Raw genomic sequence first — 18,670 nt, forward strand, 5'->3', positions numbered from 1 at the left:
TTATAAATTTTTATATCATAGTTTACTTAAAAATTTAATTCCCGTTACGATATTATTGATTTTGTATACATATTCTTATTATAATATTATTAATTACATGTATGTTATATGTACACATTAATAGTTTATATACGTGCTTACTAATTTATATACGCGAGTTAGCAACTTGAGTTTATTTTGCCTCGCGTTTAGTGAAAACTTGAAAAGGGTCAAAGTTTTGGTTCAGAATTTCGGGTTTGGATTCTATCTAGCCCGGTGCTCCATGTGAGGACGCATTGCAAGATAGGATTATGTATTCTCATATTCTTATAGTCCTGTGGTTGGATCTATAACAGATAGGGTTATGTATTTTTAGATCTTGCAGTCTTGCTGTTGGATCTTTAACATGAAAGAGAAGCTGAATTGGGTTATTTAACCATAAGCAAATCTCAAACCATCATCGTCTGATGCAAAAGTAATGGCATAATTTAAACATGTGTGTCTGTGTGACGTGCAGTGATTCACAGCACAAACATTTTCATAAATAGTTATTGTACTACTCTCTTCATTCAAAATAAGTATTGTTTTAAATATTGAGTCTTTAAAATATAACTTTGACTACTATTTTTTTAATATATTAATAAAATATATTATTATAAAAATACTTTTCGAGGTAAATTTATTCATGTTATTTTTATGTATCCAAACTTAATATATAAAAATTAATTTATAGTCAAAGTTTAAAATAGCTGATTATACAAATCCTAAAACATACTTATTTTAGATCGGATGGAGTATAATCTAGGGTAGTGCCGTCAAAGATTTCTGTAACCTAGAGTAGTTTGCCTGCGTGAATATTTTTTTACAATTTCAAAGCTTAGTTGGTTTTTTATATTTTTAAGTAGAAAAACACCCATAAACATAAAAGTAAAGTTTGACCCAGATCCCAGATAAACAAATAAGAAATGTACTCAGCAGCGGGTCGGCGTCAAATATCAAGAAACAAATCAAACTATAATTATTACACGAGGTACACTAGCAAAGACAGTGATTTAGGCTGCAAAACCATTGGTTAAGGCCACTAAGCTCTCGTTGCTGTGGGCAGGGGAAGGCAAAACCGCGAGCTGCTCCAACGGCCTAGCCTCACGTGTGCTCCGCTGCCGCACCCGATGGAAAGACAGCTCGGCTGCAGCAAACGCTCCGGCCACACGGGAAGCCAAGTCGGGAGCTTCACAGGCAGGTGGGCCAGACAAACGGAGGATCCCGCGGCCGGAGCACGAGGGTTGAGGGCTGACGGAGCGGCCGGGAGTAAAGAACGCGAGGAATCACCTGTTGGAGCTCGGAATATGCTGGGCGGGGCGGGACGGGGCGGGGCGGGGCGGCAGTTGGTCGCCGCATCTTTGTGCGGGTCCTGCTATTCGCGGGCGGATAAGGTCTAGTTTGGTATAGTTTATTATTGGTTTTTATTTTTTAAATGTATAAGCTAAAATAAATAGGTTAGTTTATTGTTGTTTTTAAAAAACTGAAAATTTGATTTCTGATGAAATAAAATAAAAGTTGATAAATTGATTGAGAGTGACTTTTCTGAAAAGCTGGTGTGTTAAAATTTAAAAATTTCTCGTAAAAATTAATAGCTTTTGGCATAAGCTATAAATAGCTTTCAATAAAAATTGTTTGTCAGCAAAAACTCATAGATTTCAGCTGTAACAGATAGTAACTAAAAATATGTGATCAACGCTAAGCCAGCCAGCGGCCATCCGTCACTGGTAGGCCCCGTTTGGATTGAGTTTTCAGATTAGCTATCAGAGTGAAATCAGTGATATCTTTGAAAAATGGTAGTTTACAATTTTCACCTTCCAAAATGATTTTGTAGGAGCGGTTCACTGAAACGAACTAAATATTAAGAGCTGAAAAAAATAACTAAGCCAGCCAGCGGTCATCCGTCACTGGTAGGCCCCGTTTGGATTGAGTTTTCAGATTAGCTATCAGAGTGAAATCAGTGATATCTTTAAAAAATGGTAGTTTACAATTTTCACATTCCAAAATGATTTTGTAGGAGCGGTTCACTGAAACGAACTAAATACTAAGAGCTAAAAAAAATTTCGCTTATTCACTTTCTCATAAAATCACTATTTCATATAATTTACACTAGAAAATCACTTTTAGCTTAACAATCATTTTTCTCGTAAAATTTAGATCAAGATAGCTTTACCGACTAACAGAACCTTAACTACTCACTAATCATGTAGCTAATGTTAATTATCGGTTGACAACAGGTTGATTGACCGTCTAGCTCGAGAGAGTAGACAAATGTCATCTTTTTTTCGTGCAGATTTTGATTGGCAGGTACGGTCAAATTTGTTTGTGCTGGTAAACGTTGGCTTCAATCAGTACAACCGATTTGTTATATGTCTCTGCATATCTTGACTGCGCTTTTTTGCGCCTCTGTTTGGGTATGTTTTTCCTGTTGAGAGTTGAAACCACGCGACGTGTGATTAAACATATGAACATTATTTTGAATGCTTATACGCTTGTCACGTATTGTTTGAGAAAAAGGTACATTCCATCAAAAACAATTCAGTCACTTTTCCCATGTGCATTTCGCGATGTAGAACTTTAGTATATCTGATCGGATATTCCGATCCGCTCGAGTCAGTGGATCATCCTGTTCACTACTCTCTCTCTCAAGTCTCATGTTCTCATTGGAGAATGGAGACGCAAAATGTTATCTTTTCTTCCTACCCTTCGTACTATGTCAGTACACTTAATAATTAATAAAGTGCTGCAGTTGGAAGTTCTTAGTACTGAAGTAGTTGTTAATAAAGAAAGCAAAGACTGTATTTATTCAAAAAAAAATGAGACGACAAGACTGCAAATTGAAACCCACATTTTTCGCAAAGTGGAAGAACCAGAAAAGATTATATTAGTGGATTCGTGCTAATCAGGAACCCCCAATAATGATCGATATATAATTATAAATCAAGATTCTCAGTCGATCATGGCATTCTGTGTCTTCTCCTGTTCACGCAAACAGTCTGAGCTGCCATGGCTGCGAAATGCACTCCACATTCAGCACGAGCACCTGTTGCAGCTGATAACAGTAGCCGCTGCTTGGTGCTTGCTTTCGAGCCAGCGCCGTGCCGCCACTTGCGAGGCCCGTGCCAGCGTGATCTCGCGTGGCGCGAGGGGACCGATCGCTTTCGGATAATCCGCGGTGGGAGCGGATCGCATCGCGGAAAGAAGGCTGGGAGAAGACTAGAGGCCTCTGACGCGGCGACAACTCACCGCGCCCAGGAAAAGCGGGGATTCCCCGACCGCCCGGCCGGCGCAGGAGGAGAAGAAGAAATGCATAGCATGGGTTCTCATTTCCCAGATTTGATTTGATTCGTTCGTGAATCCTCATGGCTAAAGTTCTCTGCTTTCTCGGCCCCTCGGATGCCGGATGATCTCATCCAATTGGAGCGAAGAGGACCTGCATGGCAACATGTGCAGCTTCTAAAGTCGTTGCACTGTGACGCTATCCCCCCAGGAAATAGTCACTATACATTAGTGCACGATTCTTTGTGGGAACCCAAACATTTTAACGAAATTTTGGATCAAATTTCCAGAATTCTCGGACTCCATGGTTCAACTAACTTGGAAATGTGACATGAAATTGCATTTCAAGATAGAGGACTCGCATAACATTTCGGTCCCGTTTAGACCCCTAACGGTTTCTCTTTAGAAGCCGGAATCCTTTTACGGTGGGATTTTCATTTTCTTCCACGCTCGAACGGTTTTACTTCACGGTTCCCGTCACGAAGAGATTCTTAAGTTAATTCCCTTTAGAACGGGATTCTCTCTCCTTTTTCTTCACGATTCCCCTCGAAATTAAGTTGGTGAAGATAAGAGAAAATAAAGGGAATGAAAACCGAGAAGGAAATCGTGAAGGGAACGAAATGAAGAGAATATAGTTGAAAATAGTCTTAGAAACTTGTTCCCGTATTCCAGTAAGATTTGAGCTCTAAATGCCTGTGTTTCAGTGGGTACCACCTGGTAGTGGAATTTTTTAATTTTTTAATTAATATTTTAATAACAACGTGTAGGAAGCTAATTTTTTTGGAAAATAGCTTATTTTGTCACACCAAAATCCTTAACGTAACTCTCCAACTAAATCATGCTAATACCTTGGTCACGCTGACGTCCGTCCCAGCCGTATTTACACGTGGAGCCGATATGGTAGCTCTGAGTCAAACCAAATGTTTTAGCATGACTTGAGTGTCGGATGAACAGTATCTGACAAGATTCTAATTTTTCTCCTTCTCTTTTCCTCTGTTTGGACTGTGATGTTGTTAGAGCTCCAAAATTTCTGAAACTTTTTCTGTAGGTCTACAATTCATGATGAATTCATTTAAAAAGGATTCACCTTATAGGTTTCAAAACATTAAAAAAAAAATCCAAAAGGGCTACTTTTAGAACTTCTAGCAATTTTTAAGGCCTCAAATAAATTTTCAAAAAATTGGAAAAAAATCACTAATATCCCTCTCATGTGGCGTAATAATTTCTAAAATTATTTACAGCCCTAGATTACTTGGTGAAAAAAGTGATTTCTTTTGCAATGCTCTATTTATATGCATTTTTATCATTTCATGTGATATTCTCTTTTTAATTCAATTTGAATTCAAATATATAAATTTTATTTGATGTCATTTCATCCGGTATCAGAGCCTCTGTTGCCATGGTAGAATCGTTTACCCCTATCTTCATATATTTTGTGTTCGTCCTATCCACTAAAAAACCAAAAAAAATTGACATAGTCCTTTGTCTGCATCTGCTATTTTGGGGAATTTAGTTAATTTTTTGTCCATTAGAGTCTTTGTTTAGCCACCGATAATCCATCCTTTATGTATCATTTGTGTCATTCTATATTCTTGTGTCGTTTCATATCTATAAGTGAAAATACCACCAAAAAAGGTCATAGCCCAAGTCATCATTTGCGAAAACTTTGATCCCATCAAGTTCTAGTTGTTGGTTGTATTGGGTTTTATCTTCTAATTGTGCTAGTCATATATCCGTTCTTGTTGTGTTGGAGTTAAAAAAAAGTGTCAAAAAAGAGAAAGAAAGTTGCTGAAAAAAAAAAGGGAAAACTTGAGAAAGAATACCTTGATCAAGTGCGTAAATCTTGAATCAAGTTGTGAAATTAAGTGTAATCCTTTTTATCGATGTGTGCAAGAGTGTAAACCTTGCATCAAATGGGCAAATAGTTTGCTACCTTTCTTTGGTGCAATTTTTGCTCGGGTCTTTATTGCAACACTTGCATCCCGAGTATACTCCTTGTTTGCATCAAATTTGAAATTTCTTTGTATGCGAGTTGCTTCAAACACTTCACTCATATCTTGAGATCAGCACTTGGCATTGAACCTCTAGTTTGAACTATTACTTATCTTAACAACAACTAGATTTCAGATTGCTCCTTGTGCATTTATCCCCACCAAGCTAAAAAAACATTGTGTATGTATTTTTGGTCTTATATTCGCTTAACCATCACTTAGACCACCACACATATACTTCTGTAATCTGCAGGGAAATATAAGAGCTTTCGTTGGTAAGGGAAGGTGAGGTTGTGAGATTCTACAAATTGTCCTATAGCACATATTTGTTTTTCTCGCTACTTGTTTCACTAACAGTGCAGAAAAGATGGTTGCCCTAATTCGGAGGAATGTGTTTTCATAGCTCAATTCAATGAACTAAAACAGATCTTGGAGGAGAGACAAGAAAGTATTTCATAAGAACTACAAAATCTTATTGTACATATTCAAGATCTCCAACCTCCTGTTGAAGATGCAGTGTATATGTTGAAGAACTAGATGAGACTGATGAAGAAGCTGCTGCTAGAATGGCTCAAGAAGTTCAAGCAAGAAGACATATAGTTGCTGCTCATGCCATGAGACCTCCTGGGCTTGGTCGTGGTTATGAAAATGCTGCTGGTGGTCGTGGTGCAGGAAGAGGTCATGGACGTGGTGATGAGAACCATGATGACTTCTAAGAAGAATTTGACCAAGATAATCATGTTTTTCCTAGATATGCAGAGCATCAACCTCAGGACCATCGTGGCCATGCATAGGAGGAAAGGTTTGGCAAGCTGAAATTCACCATGCCTAAGTTTGAGGGTGGAACTAACCTGGAAGAATATTTAACATGGGAGTTAAAGGTTCACAAGATTTTTTGCATGCACAATTACTCTGAAGAAAAGAAGATTGCATTGATGGGTATGCATTAATTTGGTGAGAGCAAGTTCAAAATGAGCATGAAGCTGTCGGACAGCCTGCTATTACTACATGGGCTAAAATGAAAAGAGAAATGTATGAGAATGCAATTTGTCCCACGTCATCACAGGCGTGGTCTTTTAACAAGTTGTAGAATTTATAGCAAGGTACAAAAACCATTAAGGAGTACTATAAAGAAATAGAGAAGGCTATGATTCGAGCAAATGTTCAAGAAGATAAAGAGCAATCTATGACACGATTCTTGTTAAGGTTAAACAAATAAGTGAAGAGAATTGCATATTTTCAGCCATACAACACTCTTATTGAGTTGGCGCATCAAGCGTCCAAAGCTGAGCGTCAACTACAAAAAGATAGAAAATCAAGCCGAACTTTAATAACTAACTCACGTTTTACTGCAAGTGGCAGTAAGTTTGCACCCAAGTTCAATATCGGACATGGTCTTAGTAATAATTCTGGTGGAGCTTTACGTGCAAATACTAGCTCGTCTTCAAGAAGAAAAAAAGCATCTACTCCAAGTCAGAAGAACAAATTTGCAGCATCAACAAATTCCTTACTTGGTTCTATTGCTAGGAGCAGTGGAATTCAATGCTTCAAGTGTGGGGGTCATGTACATGTTCTCAAAGAGTGTTTGAATTAAAATTGAATTAAAAAAGAGAATATTACATGAAATGATAAAAATGCATATAAATGGAGCATTGCAAAGGAACTCACTTTTTCACCAAGTAACCTAAGGTTGTAAATAATTTTAGAAATTATTACGCTACTTGAGATGAATATTAGTAAATTTTTACAGATTTTTAGGAATTTATTTAAATCATTAAAATTGCTAGAAGTTCTAAAATTAACCTTTTTGGAGTTTTTTATTTTGAAACCTACACGGGGTATTGAGGTGAATCCTTTTAAATGGATTCATCATGAATTATAGGACCTACAGAAAAAGTTTTGTGAATTTTAGAGTACGGCAACCCCACTGTCTAAATAGAGAAAGTAAAGGAGAAAAATTAGAATATTGACATGTACTGTTTATCTGTGCTGCCACTTAGGTCCCACATGTAAAGTCATTAGGGCAGACATTAGTGTGGCCATTTTGGTCATGCCACATCGGTGTGATTAAGTTGAGGAGTCATATCAAAGACTTCAGTGTGATAAAAGTGGCTAATTTTTGAAAATTTAGTTTTTTATGTGTTATTTTTAAAATATTAGTTAAAAAGGCTAAAATAAAAAAATTCCAGCCTGTTGCTATCCTTAGTAAAATAAAGAGAAGATTCATTATTTGACATCAAAAGATAAGGTGATTCTCTATTTGCCATCTCATAAAATAAACTTTTTTATTTACTAATGCTTCTAAGTTTTATTGCTTCCTCGCCACCGCCATCCATCGACCCATAAAACAACACATTTGTGCACCAGTGAGTTGCTGTCCTTGAGTAAAACTCATCCAAGTACTTACAAGTAGCAGGCAACACTGTTCATTTATCTTTTTTAGGGTTAGCATTGTTCATTTATGGAAAAAGTCTATATCGCCTCTTTCAACTATTGTGAAGGATCAAGATAGCGTCTAGAGGGGGTTAAAGACACTTTTTCCAATATTAAAACAGCATAGTAGAAACATGTCGGATATTTTGATATAAAATATTAGATGTTTCGACTGATATCGGAAGTTCCAATCGATACGATTAGAACATCCGATTTGCCTGATTTTGAAACAAAGCTAAATCTATGAGCAAGAATAAGTTAAACTGTGAAATACAAGGTGTAGTAGGGAATGATGCTACTACATTTGAAGCAAAGTAAGAAAATACGTAGTATAACCCAATATATTAAACTAATTGCTCGAAATTGCATAAGAGGTAAGAAATAATCGAAAGCAGAGATAAGATGGATTTGTTCATGAAGTCTAAATCCTTGAGGGGATTCTATGTCTTTATTGAGGAGCTCGGTCACACTTAAACTAGATTTTTTTTAACTTTTTCCTCACGAGATTGCACAAAACACTCATCGGCTCTACTTGATATTACTTCACTTTTGGAGGCAGAATCCAACCTTCACAAACTTCTCACGACGCACCGCAAGTGAATTGATGGCTCCTAAGCGGCTTCACTCAATCTTCAAAGTAACAAATACGTATGAAGAATGCTTAAGAGATGAAATTTAGTGCTCAAAGATTTCATTTTATTTAGAATTTTATTAATTTCTCATGACTTTTTCCTTCATTTATCCATGGCCCCTCAGTGTGGCTCTTGGGCCTGCCAAGTGCCAAGGGCCAGGGTGCCTACCTGTGCCTATCATGGGCCCCACGCTCACGCGACAAGCTCCATCGACGCTGCAGTACGGCCACGTGTTTCTTTGGGACTCTGCATTGCGCGAGCTAGTCGTACACTCCACGATTCGGTGACCACATCAAAATATTGCGTGTACTGCACCTGCTTGCTTCCTTCTGCCAAGTATACTCTAGTAGTAGTACTAGCTAACAACTGTTGCATCGTGACCGTGAGGTGGTGAGGTTTATCCACGTCGTTTTCGTTCCACGCGAAGCAGCAGATCTTACAAATTTTTTTTTTATAATGATATATATCTTCTCTTTTTTTTTTTCAGTTTAATCAAATCAGAAGATGTATAGTTGAATCAGCGATTTACGAAATTCTTTAACAGAAAGGTTATATAGAAGTTACTTACCCGGTTGACCGGTAGAAGCATATCATATTTCTATTTTTTCATCACCCGCACATGTTTTTCCTTCTTCTTTTTTAGATGGTGGAGAAAAAAATTGATAAGTTGCACCATGTGAAACATACCGTCATTCATTATTACGTCATTTTTTCTTAGGAAAAAATGTAAAACCCAAAAAATCACTTGGATTTTGATTTTCGTCTTAAAAGTTATTTTGTTGTAAAAAACCCTCCTAAAAATTTAACTTTGTTGAACCCCCAAAATTTAAAAAAAAAATTATAAAAATTATAAAAAAAACTAGAGACAATTTTAAGGCCTTCTGTGATTTTTTTTTTCAAAAATAATATCCTTTGCATCATATTTCATGGAGAGGAAGTTTGAAAAAAAAATGTACAGCTCATTTATTAACTCATGTTATTTTAACTTTGTCATATTTACTATTATTTTTTCTACACAAATGATTATTTAAGTAAACTAATAAAAGTGGTTTCACTAATTTTAGGGTGTTATGGATTAGTTATGAATTAATCTATCTGCAACACATTTACTCAATCTTGCACGTTACAATAACTATTTCAAAATTTCATGTATTTTTAGAAGATAGAGGATCATGTAAGAAGACTAAAAAAATTTATTTCATGATTTTTGGATTAGTAAATAATGAACTATGCATTTAACTCTAATTAATAAATGAGCTGCACGTTTTTCTTTTTTTTTTCAAACTTACTCCCCATGAAATATGAGGCAAAGGATATTATTTTGGAAAATAAATTTCACAAAATGTCTTAGAATTGTCTCTAGTTTTTTTTAAAAAAAAATTGTGATTTTTAAAAATTATTTTGAATTTTTGAGGTGTTTTTCAATAAAATCAAATTTTTGGAGGGTTTTTTCAATAAAATAAGAGGGAAAAGTCAAAACCCTAGTGACTTTTAGGATTTTGCATTTTTGCATTTTTTTTTCTTCTTTTCTCAGCTGCTTTTCGTTTTCGCGGTCCGCACCCATGGCCAAAGGTCGTCTCGGTCGAGGTCGTCGGACGACGTGGCTCGTGAACCGTGTGATCTGCCGACGAAAGATGCATGGGAGCGTTGTAAGTATACTTGGTTTTGCACTGTGACTTCCGCACGTTTCCCATGCAAAACACAGCGACTTTGTGCCGGGCACGTACGTCGATGATCTCACGTCGCCTCATCGTTTTGACCGCCGATTAAGAAATGGGATCCTCCAAGGATTAATCACTCGATCTCTTTTCGTAGTTTAGGGCCAGCACTACTGCCCATTCGCTTTCTTTTCCGTGGCAGCGAAAACCAATGCCACGTTCCGCCCCGCCCGTACGTATGTATGTCGTGGATTTTTTTTCTTAAAAAAGAAAATGTGTATCGTCGATTGGCTGTTCTGATCGAGTCATTGATGGATGGAAGGTTATTTGGACGCCATTGTCCATATAGGAAATATGGTTGCCGTGAATAAAAATAGACATCTTTAATATTGAGACATGAGTGGTAAAATCATGGATCCCTCGAGGGTATATAGACCAAAGATTCACATCAATGAAGATTGTCCTAACTGCCAGTTCTACCTAAGCACGTCGAGTGGTGACCAGCTTCTACTTATCTATATGTACGGCCACAGTAGAAGGTACAAAAACAACAAAAAAGATGGTGTTCAACAAACAGTGCAGGTTCTTCTACTCGCATGGCGTTTCGCTCCACCAGCTAGACGACGCTGATGGCACATGGCGACATGTATCGGGCCTCGGTGCTGATCACTCGCTCTTCGTTGGTTTGAGCTACTCATTCTACTTCACTGTGCACAGGGATCTGATCATATTAAGGCAAATTGTGTCTACGTGGCGGATGTGGTCAACGATCACACGACAACTTTGGTAAGAAGATGGGAGGTAACGTTGGAAATAAATCAATCGGATTTTACGACAGACTTTATTTTCTACGATGACAATACATGTTCTTCTTACTCTTCAGTTTAACCGTTAGATCACAATATATATAGCTAAATCAGTGTCTCACAAAGATCTTTCATAGAAACTTACTATAAAATTTGCTTACGATAATATTAACTTGGAGCCGCTTGATTATCCGGTTGTGCGTGATTCGCTGCGGATGCCAAGCTTATTCCGTCCAACTGCTCGTTCAAGAATAAATGCTTGTAGAAGCGGGCCACGACTCTAAATAAAATGTAGAACTATTTTTATTATATATACTATCATAATAAATGGTTGTGATATTTTTTTCTGCAAATCTCAGCCATAATAAACATCCTCAGTTATACATTTCCACGATGTTATACCACGGGATCTACCCTCTTCAGCGAAAGCGTTCTACCTGGCCAGGCCCAGAGGTTCATCTATATTTTAGCTTAAGGGTGCTCACGATCAATCTTAATTTGGTCGCAATTTTTTTCTTTTTACATGCAAGACAGCAAGAATTCACTTGAAGATCCATGCACTGTGCATACAACCTTCTGGAAACGTGAGCATCCATGGCATGCAAATAAGGAACCTTTGATTTAGCATGTGCACCGATTCAACAGCAACAAGTTTTTTTTTCGATTTTCAGCAAATACAAGCAAAATATGATCTGCAGTCTGCACGAGAACATCCAGGCCATGCTGAAAACGTGAGAAATGAATGGATGCACAAAATCAATACCTTTCCTTGTCCATGAGTCCAACTTTGCAAGCAAGTTTCAAATGGAAAAGAAAGAAAGGATGAATAAAATCAGTTAGTTTCCTATTCTATTAGTCCATCGGTTAGGCATGTATTGTCAACAATGCATCTCCATCTTGATCGATCCCTCTCTGCATCCGTTCATGTTCCCCAATTGGATACTGGAGTGGCTGCTCGCTAGGCCCTCTAGACTGGCTCCAGCGTCGTGTTCCCACGCAACCACCGGATGCGACTGTCTCGAAGGGAGCTGTGAAGCACGAACTAACCAAGGTTAAAATATGCCTCCGGCAAACCCCAATTAATCTCCCTTCCCAATCTCTAATTGTTGTATACTTGTATAGAACTAAGTTTTAGAATAAAAGTTATGACGTGATTCCTTCCCTCCGATTTTCCTACTATTTCTTTTTGCTTGTTTCTTCAATTTCGTAAGTTAATTTGTGTGATAGAATTACTTTCGATTGTCCATGTTTTACAATGTTCTGCACAATTTAGAGTCGTAATCCCAACCGATCACGCTGCTTCTCATGGTGTGCACCTAGGCCCTGTGGCATTGCTCAAGCTTCAGCTTAGCACATTTGTGAGTCTATTTTCTTTGTTAGGTCATTTCTAGCTGTTACTTCAAATTTTTATTCTCAAAAATACTATTACAATATCATTTATCACTATTACAGTATCTATTATTTTTTTCATCTCCAACAGCTATCCCATTTTCTAACTTCTATTCCTCTTTTTCTCTCTCCGGTCTCATGGGCAGCCTATGTGAACTGTACTGCTATAGCTACAGTAACCGCCGTTGTTTTCTACCTCTAATTTTACTGGCAGCCTCTGTGAACTGCGGTACAATGCTGCTGCAGTAACTCCGCAGATGCTACAGTAGTGCAACAGTGACCCCGTAAACACTGTAGCACCCAGAATCTGCAGATTTGAGAGATCTACTGGAGTTAGCTAAAGGGATCCGCTGAAGTTAACATAAGAAGTAATGGGATGCATACAAGCTCTCGACGGTTTGCGTGCAACAATGTATATATATATAGTTATTAAGTGAACTGCTTCGGACCTGCCCAAAAATTTTTAATTGAAGCTTTGTATATTTTTAGTTACTTGTTGCTTGTAATAATTAATATATATACTTCTACATAACCAAGTGTTATAACATCTATTTTTTTCAAACAACTTTATAACATAAATTTCAGCTGGAGAAATACTTGCATTCCTCTATTACTTGCAGTGCATTCTTTTCAAAATTCAGCTTTAATTTAGGCCTATATTATTAATGATCTAAATGTCATTAATGAACCAATTTGCACCGTGAGTACTCTCCACTGCACAGTAGTGTATAGTAAGCTTTAGGTTATATGGTTGTATAATTATTTTTCTTGACAATGATATATAATGCGCATAAGGATGGTGTACTGTAACACCCTAAATTTTTAATTTTTTTTAATAGTTTTAAAAAGATTAGAATTAAATAGGAGTTGTATGTTTTATTCAATTTAGAAGAAACTTAATTTATAAAATTTAATTTGCCATAGATTATAATTGTGTTGATGTATTCATGCCGCAGTAGCCGTAATAGGTTTTATGTGTGAAAAAATATTTGCAAATTCGCTAGAAGACGCTCGTTTAAAATCTCTTTTCAAAATGGCTCAAAAATAAATAAAAAACTTTTCTTAAATCCTCTCCCCTCCCGAGCCGTTTTCCCTCTCAAAGTTGGTCCAAACCCACCTTCTCCCCCTCCCTTTCCGGCCCGGGCCGTAGACCATCTCCTTTTCTCCCGCTTGGGCCGAGTCAGCCTTCCCCTGTGCCCGAGCCAGCCTCTCCCTCTCGCCTCTCTCTCTTACCAGCGGACTTGGCTCGAGCCAAGGCGTCACCAAGCTGTTGCCGAGTCGCTCCGCCTGACTCCTCTTCTTCCTCCTCCGTCCCGCACTCGGTCCCCTCCGCCACCAGCTGTTTCCCCTCTCAGCTTCCTCTCTCCTACCCGAAGCGGCCAGATCCGAGCCATTAAACCCCATTACACCCTACCTGTTTTCCCCTCTATATTGCTTGATTCAATGAAGGAAACACTGGCCTTAATGGCCATTAACGTCGGTTGTTCCTCCTCCGTACGCCCCGGCCATTCCGCTTGCTCTCGTGCCCGTATAAGCCGCTCGTGGCCTTCTCGGCGAGGTTCCACACCCCTCACACCCTTTTTCTCGCTTGGATTCACCGTCGGTGTCATCTTCTTCCCCATCTCCAGTGAGGTTGTGCCGCCGCCGCCATTTCTTCGCGATTGTGCCGCCTCCGACCGATTTGACCCATTCTCCGACTCTGTATGACCCTCCGGAATCAAGCCTGGGGCACGCCGTCTTGTTCGGCCATCGGAACCCCGTCCCTGACGTCGCACCGACCATCGCCGCCATCCTCGTTGTCGCCTGCCGTCCATCACCCCTCTCCGCCATCGAGGACCCCGCAGCGAGACTCCCCATGTCCCCCTCTTCCTTTTCCGCTTTCTCCCGTCACTAGAGGAGCCTGGACGCGTGTTTTCGCGTGACTCCAACGATGCTCTAGCCGTGCGTCACCGTCAGCTAGCTGTGGGCCCTATCCAGCACCGCAGGTCGAGTTCAAAAGCACCACCTCCATCTCCAGCCATCCGATCAAGAATATACGGCTCAAATCACGTACCCCTTCACCCTTACATAATTGGTCCACCGTGGACCATAGATCAGCCCTCAGGTCGTGGTCCATGGGTCCACTGACTTTTTTCATGGTTTTTTCAATACAAAAATATTTCGGATTTGCTTTATGACGCAAGCTTACGCAACAAAAAGGATTTTTAGAATAAAAGAAATCTAGAAATTCCTGTAAATTCGGTAAATTTTACAGAAAAGTCCATAGAACTTCAACCATCATAACTCTTTGCTCGTAGCTCCGATTTGGGCGATTTTTACGCTCAAATTCTCGTAACATCGTGTAGAATCTTTTTATAGGGTTTAAACTAAGTTTTATCTGTATTTGGTGTACTATTAATAGTAGTTTATTTTGTGTGCTTTTCTGGTATATGGATTAGGAGGTGATTAGTTCGTGAACCTGCAAGACCAAGCTTTTGAAAACTTAGAACAATCCTCAGCTAAAGGCAAGTGTCCTTGAACATCTTGCTCCTATTTTAGAGTTTATATGTAGTTATTTATACTTCATTGCATGCTTATCTAAAATAAAAGCCTATGATTAGGGTGTAGCAGGTTCTTGTATGATTATCCTTGCCGTCGTTGATAAGTCATGGGAAATAAAGGGTAGATATGCTTAGTTGCTATCGTGGTTAGGGTAAATGTTAAATTTGACTAATAATTATGCAACATGAATCAGATATGGTAATTTTGTAGTAACATGGTGTAGGGATCATAAAAGGATGGTTGTGTGATGATGGTGAGGGAATGCACGTGTGCGGGAAATACACAGTTGGTTTATTGTTGTTCCTATGTGGGATCTTAAGGACCGGTTCTTAAAGCATATAACATGGTTAAACAGCACAACCACGAGGTCTATATAGGTATAGTTTGGCCAATTAATTAGCCATCTCTTCACTTGTGTGAACACCATTGGACAGTTGAGTGGCACAAGATGAGGCTTATGTAGTGATGGAATCACTATTAGTAGTGAAAACTTAGTGGGTGCTTGCAGGTCAGTGAGAGCTTTATAACGGCATTGCAGTGATCTCTCGGTGCACACCTCGGAAGTATGTAAGGCACCGACAAAAGAGTTGATCATGACTCTTGGGTAAAGTGTCCAAACTCTACATAGTATTCAAACTGATCGATCAACCGTGCTCACGGTCAAGAACGGACTTAGACTTCTTTTTGATTAGTTGGGATCAGGGTTTTAGTACGGTTGGTCAGGCAGCTGTGTGATGAAATTACCTGGTGAGTCTTGGTAGTCGGATGGAATCCGATAAGATGTTTTTCTTGATATAGTTGTGTCTTCATATTTAGTAAATATGATATCTGTTGTTGGAGTTATAGATCAAGGCTGCTTAGTGCAGTACACCAGTGTCTAGCCTATTCTTTACTTAAGCCTCATATCATGCTTTTCCTTCACTTGCAGAGTACATTATGTACTCACACTCATTGCTCTCATTTCTTGCATTCTATTGTTGTTCAGAAGCCATCAAAGAAGATGCACCCTTCAATGGAGATAACATCGACCTGGAGCTCCTTTTCTAGGCTGGTGATCCCCCGGCTGATGCTTGTGGAAGATGAAAGACCATTTGGCACTAGAGTTTTCTTTTCCGCTGTGTTTTTCTTCTAGACTCCTGGATCCTTTTGTAATAAGTTATGATGTTATTGTAATAATGATAATATGAAGATACACTGATAATGTAACACATATATGAAAACTTAATCCTAACATATACGTGTTGTACATTGTTTTATTTCTTTAAACTGGGTGTTACAGGTATGAACCGAGAAATAAATTTTTTGGTAGATCTATTGAAGTACAATAGGAATAAATGTAAAGACCACATTCCCGAAGTTGTACATAAATTTTTAAATGCATCAGGGATTAGATGGTTTGAGAAAAGAAATAAGTTACAATGTTATTTTTGTATACGATTATGTATTTAATCATTTATTACTTGATGTGTCGTTTATTTTTTTTAATATCATAAAACTATCTTAAGTATATGTTAGCTTATCAAAACATACATAGTCTACTTGATTTGCATTAGGTCCAACTATAGTAGGTGTTCGTAAAATTTGAAAATCACAGTTTGCTTTTAAACACGGTGATTGTAGAGCTACACATGCGTATCACACTTGTACGGTTACTGGTATAAAAAGACGGGTATTAATTGTACTGCATGACTTCTCTGCCATTCAAGCAATCCAAACTATCGGCCCCTAATCGGTTCAGTTCATGTCAGTTGTCGGCTCTACGAAGTTGCATCTCGCGGTTTATTGCATTCCGTCAAACGGCTCTAGTGAAAAGATATATACAGGATATGTTTCGTGATTACTCAAGCCGAAAAGGGCCACATGTAAGGAGAACTACCCGGGGCCCATAGCCCATTTCCCGTATGGTTTGAAGGCTTTTGCCTCTGTTGATGGCAATGCAAAAGTGCCCTTATTTGGGCCTATTTGATTAGGCTTAGAAACTGTTTGGTTAAGATGAGGCTTTTAGCTTTTGGTTTCTAACATTTTGTTATTTACTTTTGCAATAAACTTGTGACTTATTAGTTACGTGGCCGTGCGATCGCACATGGGAAGTAAACCCGCGTGGGAGTGGGCGTGGCAGCGCGCGGGAGAGCGAGCGGGAGTGGGCGCGGCAGGCGGGTTCACGTAGGAGCGGGCGGGGCAAGCGGGGCCCATGCAAGAGCACACGACAGCGTGCAGGAGCGCGGGTGCAGGACGTGGGCCCATGCGGGGGGAGCGGAGCAGAACGCAAGCGTTAAAAATTCTGAAAGCGAAACACATACGAGCCGAACAGGAACCACTATATATTTTTTAAGTAGTAAAGATTAGCACGTTAGAAAAACTCTTCTCAACTAGCTCCTTAGCTTTTAGTTTATTTCCTCAGAAACCAGCTTTTCAGTTTTTTAAAAGATAGCTCACAATTGAACTGTTTGGTTCGGCTTCTAAGAAGCATAAGTACAGAAAAGCCAACCAAACAGGCACTTAGTCTTTTGGCTTTTCTAGCTTATGGGTGCTAGCCTTTTGCTATTAACTTTTTACAATAAATTTTTAGTTTATCAGCCTATTAAAAACTAGAAAAACTAATCTCAACCAGTTTCTTATCTTTTAATTTATTTACTCATAAATTAATTTTTCTGTTTTTTTTAAAAATCATCTTTACAGCTAGACTATTTAGGTCAGCTTCTGACTTCTAAAAACGGAAGCGAAAAAACCAAATCAAACATACCCTTTGAAGCCTAACTTTATGTTTGCCCTAGTTTTTTTGAAATTGATTGGGCCGTTTGCCCCTCTTTGGTGCTGCCGTGTGATCCTGCCCACTTTACCGAATTTTTTTTAAAAAGAATTCGGGGGAAAATTGAATGAGCTGGGGAAAATACCAAATTCCCTCATAGCTTATGTTGCATCTGTTTTCCTTCCCTACTTGTCCAGTCCCTATTCTTCTCTTTGTTCACGTAACCCTAAATCGAGCTATAATATTAAAGATACAAGTGAATATCTAATAAGGTAGTTCTATGTTATCATTTAGTTTATTTTTTTAATTTAATTGGATGGAGATTAATCTTTAGTTTTGGATACACCTAATAATCTAAAAAATATATAAAACTAGGTTGCAGACAGCGGGCGGGAGGAGCAGTGGGCTGTCAAAATGAACTACTCTCATCCAGTCAAAATAGGCCCATTTTTGCAGATTCCATCCAATTCCAAGGTCATTGATGCCATGCACCTGTAAAGAGCATATATGTTCGAATGTAGGAGCAATTCAACGCTCAGATTATGCAAAGTTGAGAAAACGAGGGCAAACAAGCAATTGGAAATAGGCTCGGATGGTTGACTTGAATGGACCGATGCATGTGGGCTGCAATTCTGCCAACACAGACCTACTCTCTTAGCCTTCTTGTTAAACTAATGGACAGTAGCCCTCTAAAAAAAAAATCTAATGGACAGTAGGGCGAACTGTAGGAAACAGAGTGATGCAGTTTGTCGAAAGTGAATGTATGCATGATACAGCTTCACAAATTCAATAGACTCTCAAAAATCGTTAAGGGCGATAATCACGTAGTAATTTGATAGGAACCGATCGAATTTATTAATTTATTAATTTTGTATTTGAGTTTTGAGAAATCAAGTTAAAATAAAATTATGGCTCACCGAAATATCCGGTGTGTGTTTTTTTTACCACGCCGGATAGTCCAGTATTACAGTAAAATGAGCACTAGAACATTTTCAGTACTGAAGTAGAAATGAAAGCAAATACCGGATGATCCGGTGATCCTTTGAGAGCGATGGAGTATTTTCTGTAGAGAAAATTTTTAATGCCAAGTTTAATTATATACGCCGGATAGTCCGGTGCTAAGATTGTGAATACAGAAGAATGCACCTGACCTTTTGATACAGAGAGTTTGTAG

The sequence above is a fragment of the Phragmites australis genome, chromosome 20 (assembly GCF_958298935.1).
Source record: "Phragmites australis chromosome 20, lpPhrAust1.1, whole genome shotgun sequence".
Taxonomy (NCBI): domain Eukaryota; kingdom Viridiplantae; phylum Streptophyta; class Magnoliopsida; order Poales; family Poaceae; genus Phragmites; species Phragmites australis.